Consider the following 16,316-nt stretch of genomic DNA (forward strand, 5'->3'; position numbering starts at 1 on the left):
GTAAACACACACATTCAAAATTATGCCATTTTCCTGATGATAGCCTCATTTTCAGATGGATTCCATTAATGGATTCCAGTTTGAAACAGAGGGAGCACCATTATTTTAAACAAACAAAAGACATGGGAAATTTAAGTAACCAACATTTAATTTGAATTTAATGTAATAATTTAAGTAAAAACGCATGTTTTTATTCTATATCCATCATTACTATGTTAAAGCAATGGCACTTCCGCCTTTACAAACAGACATAACAAGTACAAAATACAGCAAATTGAAGACACTAACACAAATATATGTTATTAGTGTGACCAGGAGATAATTCTAAGGTAGCTCAGATTATTATAAAATAATCTATTACATTTCTCACCATATCATTCAAATTTTCCAAAACCCAAAATTGGGACAGTATCTAAATGTCTATTTAATCAGGAAGATGGTCAGGGCAATGAAAAATGTGTGCACTGACTATTAAATAGGCTGAAACTCAATTTGACACCTGTATGGTGATGCACTCAAGTTTTCATTATCTGAGTTTTGTTTGTGTGTGCGTGCGTGCATGCGTGCGTGCGTGTGTATGTGTGTGACAGCTCCCTGAGCGACAGCGGACCAGTGACATTCACGGTGTACCGTCTCGTCTGTTAAACGGTGTCTCTCCGGGGCCTTTAATTTGCTGATTATACGATGGGAGCTCGGCCGGTCACAAAGGAGCTGCTGTGAAGATTCTTATCTGCTTTACAAGATATTTCCCCCATCAGAGATGCTCGACCTCCTGCCCAGGGTCACCGTCTGCAGATTGACTCTTAAAATATTAATTCCTCTTTCCGACAGACAGACAGACAGAGGAGACAGATCGACAGACAGATAGACAGAAAGGCATATCGATAGACGGACAGATAGATAAACAGACCCACAGACAGACAGAGAGATTGGTAGAAAGATAGATAGATAGATAGATAGATAGATAGATAGATAGATAGATAGATAGATAGATAGATAGATAGATAGATAGATAGATAGATAGATAGATAGATAGATAGATAGATAGATAGATAGATAGATAGATAGATAGATAGATAGATAGACGGATAGATAGACGGATAGATAGATAGACATATAGACAGACAGACAGGTAGAAAGACGGAGGCTGAGGAAAAGACAGAGGAGCTGCTTCTACCAAAAATACATCAGTCGTTAGAAATTATGACAGCGGCCAAAAAGTTTTATCAGTTCACAGGAATCGACGCTGAACGTATGTGTAAAGTATATGATGAAGCGATGATCAAAACGAATACAATTAATTGTGTCGGGACGGCGTCACACAAAAAAATACGGCAAGCAGCGCACGCCATGTGTCAGCCCCTCAATTAAATGGAGGTTTATAGAAATACAGCATTTCTATTTTACTCTTATGTTTCCTCCTGCCAAACAGAATGTGAAGCTGTGACCTCTCCAGGTTCAAACCATGCCAAATACATCATGACATATTTATGTTATGATGTTGTGATATAATGTGTGTATATATGTATATATACATGTAGTACGTAGTAGATAGGCAGTAGTTTCAAATCAGATTAATAGTCACATTCATATCAATGGACAAACAACGAATGATCCCGCCTCCGTTATCATATCTCAATAACATTTCAAGGTTTCAGAGCACGTATGGTCATTGAAAGAACAACAAACAGCTCAAGACACACACGCACACACACACACACACACACACACACACACACACACACACACACACACACACACACACACACACACACACACACACACACACACACACACACACACACACACACACACACGCATGAGAAAAAAGCTAGATACGTCAGTACAAACAATATCTCCTCCATGCATTATTTATGGTGGTTGGCAGCTGTAGGGCTCGCCAGATCCACACACTAAGGGAATAAAATGTGGAACAAATCTCTTCGCGTGTGTTAAATGCTCTTTAAGAAAGGAAAAAAACAATCCTCCCTCAACCAGAAATGCCGCGTGTTATAGCAACAATCCGACTGGGCCACGCAGGGATTCGCAACTTAAAGGGGAAATTCCCGTCTCCCGTGTGTCCTTGATGAACACAGAGACGGGGGGGTTGTAAAATGATCTCAACCCGCTCTCTTTGTGTAAATGTCCTGCTGTGAACCACTGAGTTTCGGGCTCAAACCTTCTGTTGCGCCATGTACCCCAACACAGTTCGTCCAGCCGCCGGGGTTGGCCTCTCAGTCCTGGAAAAATCACCCTGTGGTTAAAACATCCAACAGACAGCACCTTTTATTTATACGTCATATGGGCCATTAAATGAGGGAGAAATGGGCCAAAAACAGACGAAGTTTCATTTAAAATCACCGTAACATAACCGTTTCATTGTTCAACTTGTTGTGTCTATTTATTTTTTGCTAATGTACCTTTACATGTACGCGTCCCATCTTGGCAATTTCCGATACTTACTGCTGGTGCCGCTTAAAAGCGGTGATTATGATGCAGCTTTCGGAAGATGTTGCTAAGCATCGTATTTTAATGCAGTCGCTGATGGGGTTGATTGGATACAATTAAATTCCGATGACCAGTCCTTTAAACTTAAAACCGCTGTGATTCGGGAGTTAGGTCTGCTGCGCGTTTCTCATATTATGAGAAGAAAACCCCCCTGCTGGGTGGCCCCCCTGCAGCCACAAAGGGAGACGTGCACAGCTTTGCCTCGGTCTGGTAATCAGGTTGAGGGTTGAGGGTTGCTTTGTGGCGGAACTCATCTCTAGCTCCTCAGCTCTCCCCCCCAGGGCTGAGAAAACGCAGAGAACCAGGCTCTCTAATCGGTGGTGTCATCAAGAGGAGAAACGTAACACCCCACCATTGATAATTCATTAGAAAAGCCAAACTCTGGGCGTCGCTGTCCAAACGAGCTTTGTTATGGCGCATCGCGGCAGCAACGGCGATGAGCGCGGGGGTAGAGCTGGAAACGAGGACTGCCGCCCTCAGGTCCCTACGTCAGCAGTCGCTCTCCCCTCCGAGGTGTCCCCCCGGAAGACGCCGGAGCAACCCGCTAATTGGGCGAGAGAGGCGCCGTTGTGTAGCTGATCGTGCACTCTTGACTCCCGTCGGAGGGGAGCGCGGGTGCAAACAAGCGCTTCCCCAAAGCCAATCAAAGCTGGAGCACGACGATCATCGTCCGTGATGATGTGGTTGTACGGCACGTGGCGCTGTCTACGTGCCACGTGGCTCATCCCCGACGTCATCAGCCTCAGCGGCCCGGGATATTACCTGGGGGTCCGGGCCCTCCGGTTTATGACCGGGGGATAGAACTGTCAATGCGTTGACATCTAAACTAACTCCCGTCGTAGACGGGTCGGTGGGGGTCGGAGGCGAGGGGCGGACCTCACGCCTCCCGCAGGAAATCATAGCCCTAGTTGAAGATTGATGACGAGGCTATTTTTGAAATGAAAACACAGTGTTTTTGGAAAGGGCTTGGAAAGTCGGAAGGGACGAGGTGAGGAAGTGCAAACATGTCTCTATAGGCGTCTGGACCCGAGGAAATACATTGTGCTTCTCTCCCAAATAAAATACATCCCATCGCCCAAAGTGCACGCCACCTTTACTAGAATCAGTGTATATTGGATATTCCTTGACCAAAAAGACATGAAAGCGCTAGAGAATTGATCCAGTTGTTTGTTTTTGTGTGCATTTTATTGGGCAGTGATGATTGCGACCCTCATTTTTGGCCACTCGTATGAGACTAGATTTAGAAAATCATTCTGGGATGTTCTTTCATGGTGAGTCACTCCGGTAGGGCTCCAGCTTAAAGCTTCAAATGGGAAAAATGATTTAAATGTAAATGAGCCTAAACGTTTTTCCCACCCACTTTGAGTCAAACTATGTAAATCTAAAGGCCTTTTTCGCTGACAACAGTGTTGCCTAAATGTCGGCTCGGGGGTGGAACTTTTTTTTTTCTTCCTTGAAGAGCGCTTTGTTTTAACCACAAACATGATCCCGCCATGTCGCTCCGGTCACGGCGCTCGAGCCGTCCGTGATTACCACGATCACCGCGGCCCAGCGTCGGAGAACGGGGGGGAACATCATGAAATCAAAGAACGGGACATTTCCGTCGTGAGGCTCCGGTGCCACAGCAACGTTGTTCGGACGCTGTCAACAGGGCGCGGCTTCGGTTTCCTCATTAAAAATGATGCTCCGCTGCTGCCGTTTGACCCTTTTCCCACACGTCGTGTGCGCAAATGGAAATTATTTTCTTGCTTTCAATCAAGCACACTCCAAAAGCGCCTCACGTGTCGTTTTCCCGCTCTGAATCGATTCCGCAAAAGTCTTGTGAAAAACAAAGCCGTAATTGAGAAATGACTGGAGAGCTGTACAGATACGTTTGGGATGTTCATGCCGCCATCAGAATTGCATATTTGATACAGTCGCTTGAGGGAAGAAGGGAGGTGAACGGAGGTAACGGAGGAGCCGCGCTACAAAAGGGGAGATTTCAGTGGATTACAAAATCAACGTTTTCTTGACGTGTGACAATCACAGAGAATACAATGACAAAAAAGCCCCAGCAATGCATTGGCAATAAAAAATTTGTATTTTTTTTTCTTTTGGTGTGTGTGTGTGTGTGTGTGTGTGTTTGTGCGAAATGGCTGTCTATGTTGCTTCTGTTTACCACTGAGTATTGTTTTTTAACACAACACTGTGTAGTGTCCAGAATTGCAAACTTTGTTGGCTCAAACCCCTTAAATTGGATGGTGCCAAGCGCCATTTTCAAGGGAAAAAAAAAATATATTGCTATTACTGTCAGGTTGGGACCAATCAAAATGATGCCAGGGTGCTTCATTGGGTCCAAAACCACAGCTTTTAAAATCTTGGCTATACCGCACTAGGCAATGTTGCACCACAGGCATTACAATTAGTGGAGCTCGGCGTGTGCTGCCACAGTTTGCTGCTAAAAATCATAATAATATTGAATGCTGCATTTCATTTCAATACATTGTGTGCTTCTGCACTTCACACAAGTTCAATCCTATTCAAATTTTTTGCCTCATTTCAATGGTGAAGCTTCACATTTTGTTTGCCGTGTGGCAAGCAGAACAATGAGCGGTCTTCCTCCACTTCATTTAAACGGCCCTTGTTTGACACAAACGAACGCCCCCCCGGAGCAGCTCTGGCACTTGGACGGGCGGACATATTTAAATCTGGCCGCCTGGACATTTGCAGCACACTGGAATAAGTCCTCCGAGACAAAGACTTCAAGTTACGACGAAACGAGCGTGCTCAATCTGAGTTGTCACTGCACAGCTGTCGGGACGGTGCAGGTCTGCATGACGTGCTTCCCTCGTTGAAAACGATGATATTTGCTTTTAGATCCCTGCGCTACGATTGTATCCACGAGATATATTGCAGCGTCCCTTTCCCATTGACGATAAATGGCAAATCATGAATAATTGTGATTTTCAGCGCTGTGGGATACAGTTAGAAATGCTTTCTTGTGCTTTCCCAAGATACCCGCTGGCCCATTGTATTCATACAGAGATCAGAAGGTTAAGTGGCCTGGTGACATGCTCTTGCGTTCACAACAGGACGCTGCATTAAAGCTGAACGGATTTGCAAATAGCCTCTCCTGGCAAGCAGTTTGGTGACATTGTACTGCCCATACAGCGAGAACAGCCAGCGAAATGGAAAGTGGCGTCAACGTGCACAATAGGTTTTCTATGGCCATGCTGTGTCTGCTCTCCTTAGAATTCAGCGGCTCAGTGTGTGTTGGTCGGGAACTACAGTGGAATTGACTGTAAAACAAAGCTTTTTTTTCTTATTGTGACAGGTATATTTATAGATATGTACGAATAGAGTCTGCAAGGAGACGTAGTCGGAAAGGTCATGCCTTTGACACTGTTGTCACAAAGCATGTTGAGAGCAACCTCAATAAACCGCATTGCTTTGAAAGCAAAACGAGCTTTCCTCACACACGCATGACGGATACTGACAGGGCAGAGTACAACACATGCGGCACGCAGCAAACCAATGTACCAACGTATATTCCATAGCGTGAGTATACAATAGCACACCCAATCACACCGACACCTCCAAGCAGACAGGTGAAAAAACACATACAATACACACCGAGCACACCAACAAGGTCCTTCCCCAATGAGATTCAGACCCTTAAAACAATTTCTAGAAAAATACAAAAATATGGAAGAAAATACAAAATATGATGCACACAAATGGGAACCACATCCATCAAGGTAAGTAAAAAGAATAAAAAAGAAAACCCTTATCGCACACATATGTCAACAAAAACATAGTGACACACACACACACACACACACGCACGCACACACACACACACACACACACGCATCCTATGCAGTGTATTTGTCACATTACGCCTTCTGTGTGTCGCTGCCCCACTTCTCTCCTCCGGATGAAATATTAACGAAGGGGACGGCATCCTAACCCACATACAGCTTCCTGCTCTGCCAATTTAACTGACTGCCCTCACAGGCAGCCAAGTGGAAAAACACAGCGCGCGCACTCACACGTGTACGTGCAAGAGCTTGCGACCCCCCCCCCACACACACACACACAAAAACCGGAGACGTCTCAATGTGCTTTAGTATACATGCACTTAGCCACTTTAATGCCGGTCCGATCATATATTATGTTGAGCAGATGTGTTTACGTGCATAAAGAATGAACCCTAACACAGGTGCTGTGATGGCCCACATGCAAATTAGCACAGATACACCGATCCATGAAATATACCAAAAAAAGATTCAAATTCAAAGCAAAACAAATTCACTCACATTATTAGAACGCGTGCACATTGACCGGCTATCCACGCACAGCACAGGCACGATGTGTGTATGAAAGGTAAAATGCACACTCGAAAGAAAATGATGCAACAAAGAAGGCCTTTTCAGGGGCGCAAGCGTTTAAACTGCAAGACCTGAAATGATAAACGAAAAAGTCCCCGAGAGACACACCGAGAGACAACGCCTTGCTGCGCTGGTTGAGCTGAACTCCCTCCCAGACATCGCCCACTTAAATCACAGGTGAACTGGTCTTATACAAGACGCACCATCGAGGTGTTCCATGTGAACATCCAAAAGGACTCTTCTCCAAGGAGTGCCACCCGTGTTCCCGCCGTACCTTGGACCTGGATTGGAGGATGCATTGCGATGGGACTGGACCTCTGACGTGTCTATTCCTAAAATAACGTGTCTTACGAAGTTCTGCTCTTCTACCCACCGGTAGTTTTACGAGGCAGCCGAGGCCGGGAGGGGCGTTGTTGGCGTTGCGTGTGATCAGGCCTTCTGTCGGACTTGGCTGGATGTGAATGATTGAACTCAGGAGGTTTTATGGGTAAAGTTGCATTGTCGACTGGTGGTTGGCACCTTTATGGTTCCCACAAACAATGTTGTGCAAAAATGAGACTTGGAAGGTTTCTTTCCGTTTTCAGAAGGCTCTGGAACTCAACCTCAACTCAACGAATCCAACGAGGACCCTCACGTCGTTCCTGTAGCTTGTTGTGAAAGGCGTCTTTTGTGAAACTGAATTTTTCTGCCACAACGGCGCCCTTTAGGATGGATATCTGACGTTCCGTGCTGTAAACAAACGTAAGAATAGGAAGACTGGTCTGGGTCCCGAGCAGCACATTTCCTAAATTAGAGAATCTATGAAAGCGCGGTCTACGGTCTATTCTACGATGTCCCGGCGCGTCTTGTGCTTTTTTTTTTTTTTTATGGAGAGAGCCGAATAATCCAATTAACCTGAAAACACATGCACATCCGCGGGCACAGAAGACATTTTAAAAAGCCGCGCGAGGGCTGAGAAAACATGGACACGTACAGGCGCTGGAGAGGGCCTGCACTCAGCGCCGGAAAACTTCAATTTTCATTTTCTTTCGTGGACTTGGAAACGCCCCGGCGTCGGAGACGGCAACGTCTTCATTCCAGCGCCACACTTTATCTCTCTTGTCGATTGATCGGCCGCAAAACGATATTTTCCCGTGATTCGCTGAGCTGATTACCTGACATGCCCTGAATGCCTGCCCATCAATAAATAATCAATTTTGCATGCTATCTTTCAAATTACATTCCCCCCCAGCTCCCACCGCCCCCCCACACTTTTAAGAGTCCGCAGGCGTTGAGGGGGGGGGGGGGGCGACGCCTGCGGACTCTTAAAATCCGCCGCTCAATAACCAATCACTTTGACTACATTTTCTTTTCAGATTAAATTTGCAAAGCATCTGTCCGTCCTCCCTCCCGCGCTCCGTCTGAACGCCTCAAATTCAATGACCGAGGACTTTTCCGATTTTCCTCTGTGATCACGCTTGCGAACCCGCCCTCCCCCTCTGCCCTTCCCTCTTCTTCGTCTCCTTTTTGCGCATCCTCCGCTTTGATGCCCAACCGCTCTGAAAGCTCTGAAATGACACTGTCTCACCGTCTTTCCGCCTTTGTGTCGCCCTCCCCGCGGTGCAGTAGGCGACAGCTACCGTAGCTGCTGATGAACACGGGGGACCTGGCAGCTATAAAGGTGCCAGCTCTCAACTAGTTGGAGCGGGGGTTTCTCAACCTGTGGCCCGTGGCCCCAATTTTTAGGTCAAATGAATCATCTTTCTTGCTGGATATTCAAAGTTGACTCAACACTATTGAGGCAAAGTGTGGATCATCACATTGCATATTAGGAAACTGCTCCATGCGAATTTTAACATTGCGGCTACTTTCATTACATGGAGGGAGCGCCAAAAATATTGTGTAGAAATGATAGTGTATATCACAAACCCATTTATTATTTTCTATCAAACGTCAATATATCAGTCTTAAAAGACGTTGCATTACCCAGTGTGCATATTAGGTGACCCAGATGTGGGGTCATGCCCCCATTAATATCGACGGAGCGGGGACGTTCATCAACGATGACCTCGCCGGCTCTAGGAAATCGCACTCGGCGGTAAAAACCGCCCAAGAAACGCCTTTACTTCCTGAGGCGACTTCGAGAAGTCTGGCACGTCTGCAAAAACCCTCACAGACTTTTGCAGGTGCGCCATTGAGAGCATCATCTCTGGCTGCATTACCGCCTGCTTCGCCGGCTGCTCCGCTGCCGATCGCGAGGCCCTCCGGGGGGGCATCGGAGCACATCACGGGCTGCCATCTCCCCTCCGTGCAAGGCATCCACCACACACGCCCAAGCCAAGCGCGGAAAATCATCCAAGACCACAGCCACGCGGGGCTACAGACGATCCACACTGCGGCCGGCGGGTGGACGTGACGGGAGCATTGGGGCACGGACCCCCACGCTCGCAAGGAGTCTTTACCCCCAAGGCCGTGAGGCTTCTCCGTCAGCAACATTAATCTGCGATCCCACGCACGTACACTCTGGTCGCTTTCGATGTACACTCAGTGTACATCACCATCATTTAATGTACATATTTATTGGCACTCCGACTCTATTCTCTATATTTACAATATTATTTTACTCTGCCCTAGTGTCCATATTCACGTTCTATACGGTCTCTGAAAATACTGCTCGTGTTGTACTGTCGTGTCGATTTTAAGTATATTTTTGCCATTCTCATTTGTGACGGTTAATAATCCTATATTTTTGTTTTTTTATAATTATTATTTGATCTTATATCCTATGACGTGATCCTATCCTACTACGTAGTTGTTGTTTGCCACGTCTCAAGAATTTCAATGCTCAGAAAGGTTTGGTGCCGGGCTCACTGTGTATTTGACAAATAAAACACTTTGACTTTGACTTTGAGTTACAGTCCAATTTCATAGAACGTATCTGCAATGTTTAAGGCCTGAGACGTTTCTGTCAGGCTTGCTTTTTTGGATGCGTATTTGTAGGATGCATCCCACCTATCTCCATCTCGGGGAAGTGATGAATACTGTAGATACTTTGTTCATCCCCGGAGGGAAATTGCAGTGTCATGATTTTGGAGATTGTGATTTTTGTAACATATTCTCACGATTCAACACAGGTCTAGTGTGCTTTGCATGATAGCATTGTGAGAAAATAAAAAATAAAATAGTCTACCTTTTCTCCTGTTCTCATTAGTAACTGAAAAGCGAGAGAATGGGTTGAAACGAGAGAGCAAAAGGGAGAGAGAGAGAGAGAGAGAGAGAGAGAGAGAAAAACGCGAAAAAGCAAATAGGATTTGAAGCCTAGCAAAACAGGAAGACTCTTGGGGAGAAGGGAGTTGTCACTTTCTATTAGACACAGTCGCTCTGCTGACGCCCTCCATGCATTCATACAAGGCGACCAGGAGCTATACAGCTGCAGAGTCCCCCCTTTCTCCTCGCTGTGTGTGTGTGTGTGTGTGTGTGTGTGTGTGTGTGTGTGTGTGTGTGTGTGTGTGTGTGTGTGTGTGTGCGTGCGTGGTGCGTGGGTGTGTGTGTGTGTGTGTGTGTGTGTGTGTGGCGCCGTGGAATGAGTATGGAGAATCCTTACTCAAATAAGTGAGCTGCAGCTGCACGGCTAATAAAGATTGAGTATTGTAAAAGCCTTGACAAAAGTAAGAGTAAAGAATTAAGTTGTGGGAAACTGGAAAACTTTCACATTTCATCACCAACACGACCGCACGACTTGCAATGGTAGAAATTCACGGCGATGCTCAGGTAACAGGTTGCAGTGTTGCAGTGTGAGCAGAGAAATTGAATTGAAATTGAATGTTTGAATTTTTAATCAGATTTCCTCCACTGCTTAAGACGATCTCTCTTTAACATATCACTGAATTTGGATTTTCTGTGACACTGGCTACGAACAACCATGGTCAAATGAAAAGTGAGAAGATGCAGCTGTAGATCTGAACAACAACTCCTTGCAGGATGTATAGAAAGTTTGGTAATCTTTTGCTCAATCTGACCAATCGATGGATGGTACACAATTTGTGTACCATCCATCGATTGGTCAGATTGAGTGTATTTATAGGTAATATAGAATGTGCGCAACTCATTTGCATTGCACTTACCTATCCGCCAAATGTCCTTTTGGAATATGTACCTCAGCATTCCCACCTCCTCCACAGTAATCCACCCCCAACACTGGAGCTTCTCGCGGTTGTTGCCTTCACTGCCAACTTCTTAATTAACCCAAGGTAACTCAACCTTTCAAACCGTTTCTCCTAAACTCTGGAAGTGCCTTTCTCTGGATTTAAGGTCTCTGGACTCTGTCGACATCTTTAAAAAGCAACCATCTGTTGACGATCTCTTTTATTTGATTCTATCTCTATATCTTTGCGTTTACTTCTAATTTGATTTGATTTTTAATCATTTTTTGCAAAGCACTTTGTGGCTGTCTAGATAGGCGCTATATAAATACTACAATAATAATAAATATAGCAACAGGCAGCAATACCCGGCCTGCAGCTATAATGCGTGTCCACTTTAGTCATATTAGGTACGTATTACAGGTTTCCGAGGTTCCGAGGTTCCGAAATCCGAGGTTCCCCGAATCCGCGCTCCGTGTTTGTATGCGGAGACGTTTGGAGCGGACCGAGGGACTGTCTCCGACCTAATCGCTCTCCTTTTGCCGGGACGGTGGCCGGCGGGGGAGAGAGCGGAGGAGGCGCTGGCGCTCCTGCTGTACGACTGTTCATATCGCGCGTTTTGTAAAACGCATTAGGAGTCACAGCTCTCCGAGTTTCCAGCAAACGCAGCACCAGGCCCAAGCCGTCTATCTAGGTGTCTAGGAATGACTTCCAAGAGACAACGCTTGAACTTATGCAACTAGGATGACGTCACTAAGCGGCCCGCTCCTGAAACTTACTAAAATAATTACCTCCAAACAATCAATTTCATCAATGTTGATGAAACTCCAACGACAAGAAGTCTAAACGTCCCGGTTTGAACGAGACCTCAACCATGTCGACGCCTACTGCGATTGTCGCGTCTCAGGTGAGATTAGGAAATTTAAAAAAATGCACAGCAATAACAATAGGGATCCAAGCCTGCAGGCCGGATCCCTAATAATAAGTATAAACATTCCTTCCTTGCCTCGCACACACACAGGCAACTGCGCGACTCACGATGATACAGTCAGACTGTTTCATTTTGCGGATGACACTTTGATGATTAATGAGGAATCTGCGCACAGAAGAAAGTATCTAACCTGGTCAACTGCTGCAGCCAAAATAATTAAAAGCTTAATATTTGAGAAACGAAGGAGATGGTAATAGATTTTATGAAGGGGAAAACGGTAAGTACTGCCATTTCAAATGAGTGCTGAGGCTGCCGAAGGGGTGAGAGAGTTAAAAATTTCCCGGTGCCGTGATTGCCGCAGACGTTTAAATGGGGTCACAATGGTCAAAAGGCTCTAAAGACGGCACACCAAAGATTACACATTTGGAGGCAGCTTGAGAAATTCGGAGTGCCATTTAAGCCACGGTTCACTGCTCCGGGTCTGTCAAAGCGAGTGCGCCAGCTCTCTCCATTACAGTGTTCTATGGAAGTCCCTCTTGCATGGAAAGGATTCAGATGGAAAGAGGGCGGTTAAGATCGAGTCCGGGATTACAGGTCAGTCCCCGTCTGCCATGAATAAAGCTCTTCTCCACCAAAGGGCCTTGAACGGGATTGGGAGCAGTCCCCTTTAAGCCGTGTGATTCCATGTTGGATATCCAACGTCACCGCTGTTCAGTAAATTAAGCACAGCATTTCAGCTCTAGGGGTACAATGGCTTACCGTCTAAAGCTCATTGTGCCCTTGGCTTGGGTACTCGTTTGTAATATCGTACCTCACTTGTACAAATTTGGCCTTCACAGGGTACTGCTAGCGTGACTACGCTTTCTCACCTCCGGGTACAACGCCGTACATTATTTTCCACTGAGTGTTCGTTTTGTGGTTTCTGTGTATTGAGCTCACCAAGGTCACCACCCCTGTTTGGAATGGCCATGGCGTTGACCTTGACGGCAGTGAGTTGAATACGGATCGAGGTGCTTTAAGTTTGACTAATCATCAGAACGCTGAAAAGTACAACTCCGTCAATGGATGACAAAGGATTGATGTGACCCGCCGGCTACTCACCCCTGCTGTTTTTATTGATAGCTGCTCTTTCCTGCGATGTGCTGCACTATACACACGGACACACGGACACACACATGCATACATAGACACAGACACACCTCCGCTCGCTCGTCGCCCCTGGTCTCCCTCCGTGGCGTTGGCTTACCTCCACTCTCATCCTCGGCTGTGTCATGTACCCTCATGAATATTGAAGCGCTCCCCCTTGCTTTGGTAGAGCCTGGCCTGTCTAAATATGTTAGCGGCAATGAATACCTCCTAGAGCAGCTGCTGTGCCTTGGCTCTAACATCTTTGACTGGTGCCTCCCCCGCAGAACGGAGCAGCTTTAGTCTGGAAGTCCATCGCTACGCATGACGATAGAGAGCTCGCTCAGCGCTGAGCCCAAATATAACCTTTGTTCGCTTTTGGGATGTAATACATCCCATTTATTCTTGCTTAAACTGGATATTTTGAGCAGCAATATTTCAAGCTAGTCTGCAATTCAAAACAAAATAAAATAAAATACATATATATAAATATATATACACACTTGTATATACAGTAAAAACAGTGGAAACCTCATATGGTGATCACAACAGTCTGGGGAAAATTGATCACTGTAAGCGAATGATTATAATAACCAAATTGTTTTCTTTTTCTTTTATTTCTCATGCAGATTACCATCTAATGGTATCAATGGCTCTGTAGAGCCTGACACGGGACGCACAGAGCTTTTTTGTTTCATTCAGTTAGGAAACTAAGGAAAATAAAACAATCTGAAATAAAAACACACTGTTTTTATTGTGTTTTTTAAATTATTTTTAGAAACGGGAAACGGAAACGCGCAGCGAAGTCGAGATTCCTCCCTCTCCGTTATGCATTTACGGCACTGCTCTACACCTGCCTTTTTTTTTTACGAGTTATCAGTCTTGAATACATTTTTAGACCGGTGCTATGCAAAGTCCTGACGGGACTATAGCCCCGGCCTAGCACTGCCACAGCAGACGGGTTACAGCGAGGAAAAGCATCATGGGAGTAAAGTAAAAAAAATAGACCTTGTTTTTTTTTTTACCTAGTTAAAAAAAAAAAAAATCCATTTGTTGTCATGTATGAAAAGATCCAAAATGAACACTGTACGTAGACTACTTAATTATTATAAACTTTATTAGATTACGCAAACTTTTAACATTACTATATATATATATATTCTTTGATCCCGGAACTTTCAGTCTTGCTACTTGAGTATTCCGATTGAAAGGCTTAGAAAGGTCAACCTTAACTGGGTTCAAAATACAAGTTCAAAATATTTTAACTCCGGGCATCGCATCTTAGCATAATTTCCCGCCCTGCATCGCACTGGGGGGGTACCGCTCCCGCCAGGCCCGGCATCGACGCAACCGTTGCGGCTGAGAGAGGTGTTTCTTCCTTTCCCCGACAATCTCTCTCTTCTCTCTTCCAGCAGGTTTCACTCACTCCCCCTCAGCGGACCAAGACTCTGCCCCACTCTTCAAATGTGGATGCTCTGGATCCATCACCGTCATCCACCATCAGATGGTGGAGAGCGTAAAACCCCAGGTGGAGGCTCCAAACCGTCTGCTCGGCAAACCAATGGGTGACGCCACAGTCCATGTTTCTATACTGACAGTCCATGGTGGGTAAGGAGCTCTACACTGAGTCTCGCATCTCTTGAGGCACGCCAGTTCACCGGCACTGGGTTCACCTTTGTGTTGATGCTGTGATCTCTAAAGGTCTTCTCCAAAGTAACAACGTGCGCACGCGCCATAGAGGCCTCTTTTCCTCTCACCGCGTTTGAGTCTTTGAGGAGACCTTCTTGATGGTTTTCCTAATGCACCTGATCTTTCCAGTGCTAATGTACACACGTTGCTCTGTTTTACATTCAGGGAGCTATGACGAGGGCTGTTGTCGTCTCCCGGTTGGATGCCTGGAATGCTAAAGATGTAGGAATTCAAAGTTTCCCTGAAGCATCCAATTTAAAAATTGGAGTTAATGTGAGAAGAGTAAAATATTTTCAGTCAGAATATGAAATATTCAATTCCGGCGCTGTAACATTTAATGAAAAAAAACAAACAAAAAAAAAAACCTCTTCAAGTGATTGTCTGAATTAAATTTGAAATAGCCCATTTTAGACCTAGCCAGCATACTGCATTCTGTCTTTCTCTCTGTCAATCTCCCTGTCTGTCATGGACCCATTTCTCGGTAGCTTGTAAAATAAATGTTGGGTGTTTCATGTAGGTATGTCGGTGTAGCCAAACACTTACTCACCATACATAGCCTCTACTGGTGCACTGGACAAACCCATAACCGATGTTTTGAGTGATATTTGCGTGAACCCTTCTATGACACCTCTGTGGTAACGGGCCCCAGACAGACGGGCAAATCAGTTCCCAAATGCTGGGTCGCTTCTGAAAGAAGAGCCGGTTCTGACCTTTCTGGGGTCCAAAGTGAAACTCTACCAGGGCTCCCTCCCGCCTGACTGGTGGAAACCATTTTGTCGCTCAGTCACCCGACACCTCCTCCTGCAACCCTCTCACCTTCAAAACAGTTTGCTCTGTTTCTCTGTCTCGGAGTACCCATAACACAACCGGGTAAAATTAAGCTATTTTCTTGTCTATCTATCATTTCCTGAGGGATGTTGCCCTGTATCCCCAGCGAATCAACGTATGTAATTCATTATTCCACCCAACAGGCAGTCTGTCCTGTGCTTCCCAACTTGCATTACGTCAAGAGATGCGATGCTGAAACATTTTGACGGACAAATAAATACTAATGGGCGTTCTTATTTTCAGTACTCCCTACACGTTTAAGCTTCGCCGTTCGCGACCTTTGTAAGGCTCAATAACGATCCTTTATCCGCTCATCCAGCTTCGAAACAATAAAACTCCACTTTACCGTGAAGGGGAAGCAACAAGCACAGTGAGTGTAACCGGCCGTCCAAGGATTGGATTTATAAATCATGGATTTAGACAAATGGCTCAGATCTGTTATGCCAACAAGGCACAAACACATGGAGGCACGGCTGATGGAGACAAATGACTTTGTGGAGTCACTCACGGTGCTTGCTTCAGCGTTTCCAGACAAGACAGTTGTCTTTCTTCCCAGATCGAATTACCCATTGAGCCCACTCTTGGTGGTACCACTCTCCCTCCGTATACAATGCATTCACCTGTGGAGTGGTCAGCGTTGACCCTTCACCCTGAATTTGAGACTCTGTCCTCTGGTCGCAGACTTAGAGTACCCCAATGGGTCTATGAAAAAAAAGTATGTACCGCCCACGCCTTCCGTACGCC

Source organism: Zeus faber (genome assembly GCF_960531495.2).
Source record: "Zeus faber genome assembly, chromosome: 5".
Classification (NCBI taxonomy): Eukaryota; Metazoa; Chordata; class Actinopteri; order Zeiformes; family Zeidae; genus Zeus; species Zeus faber.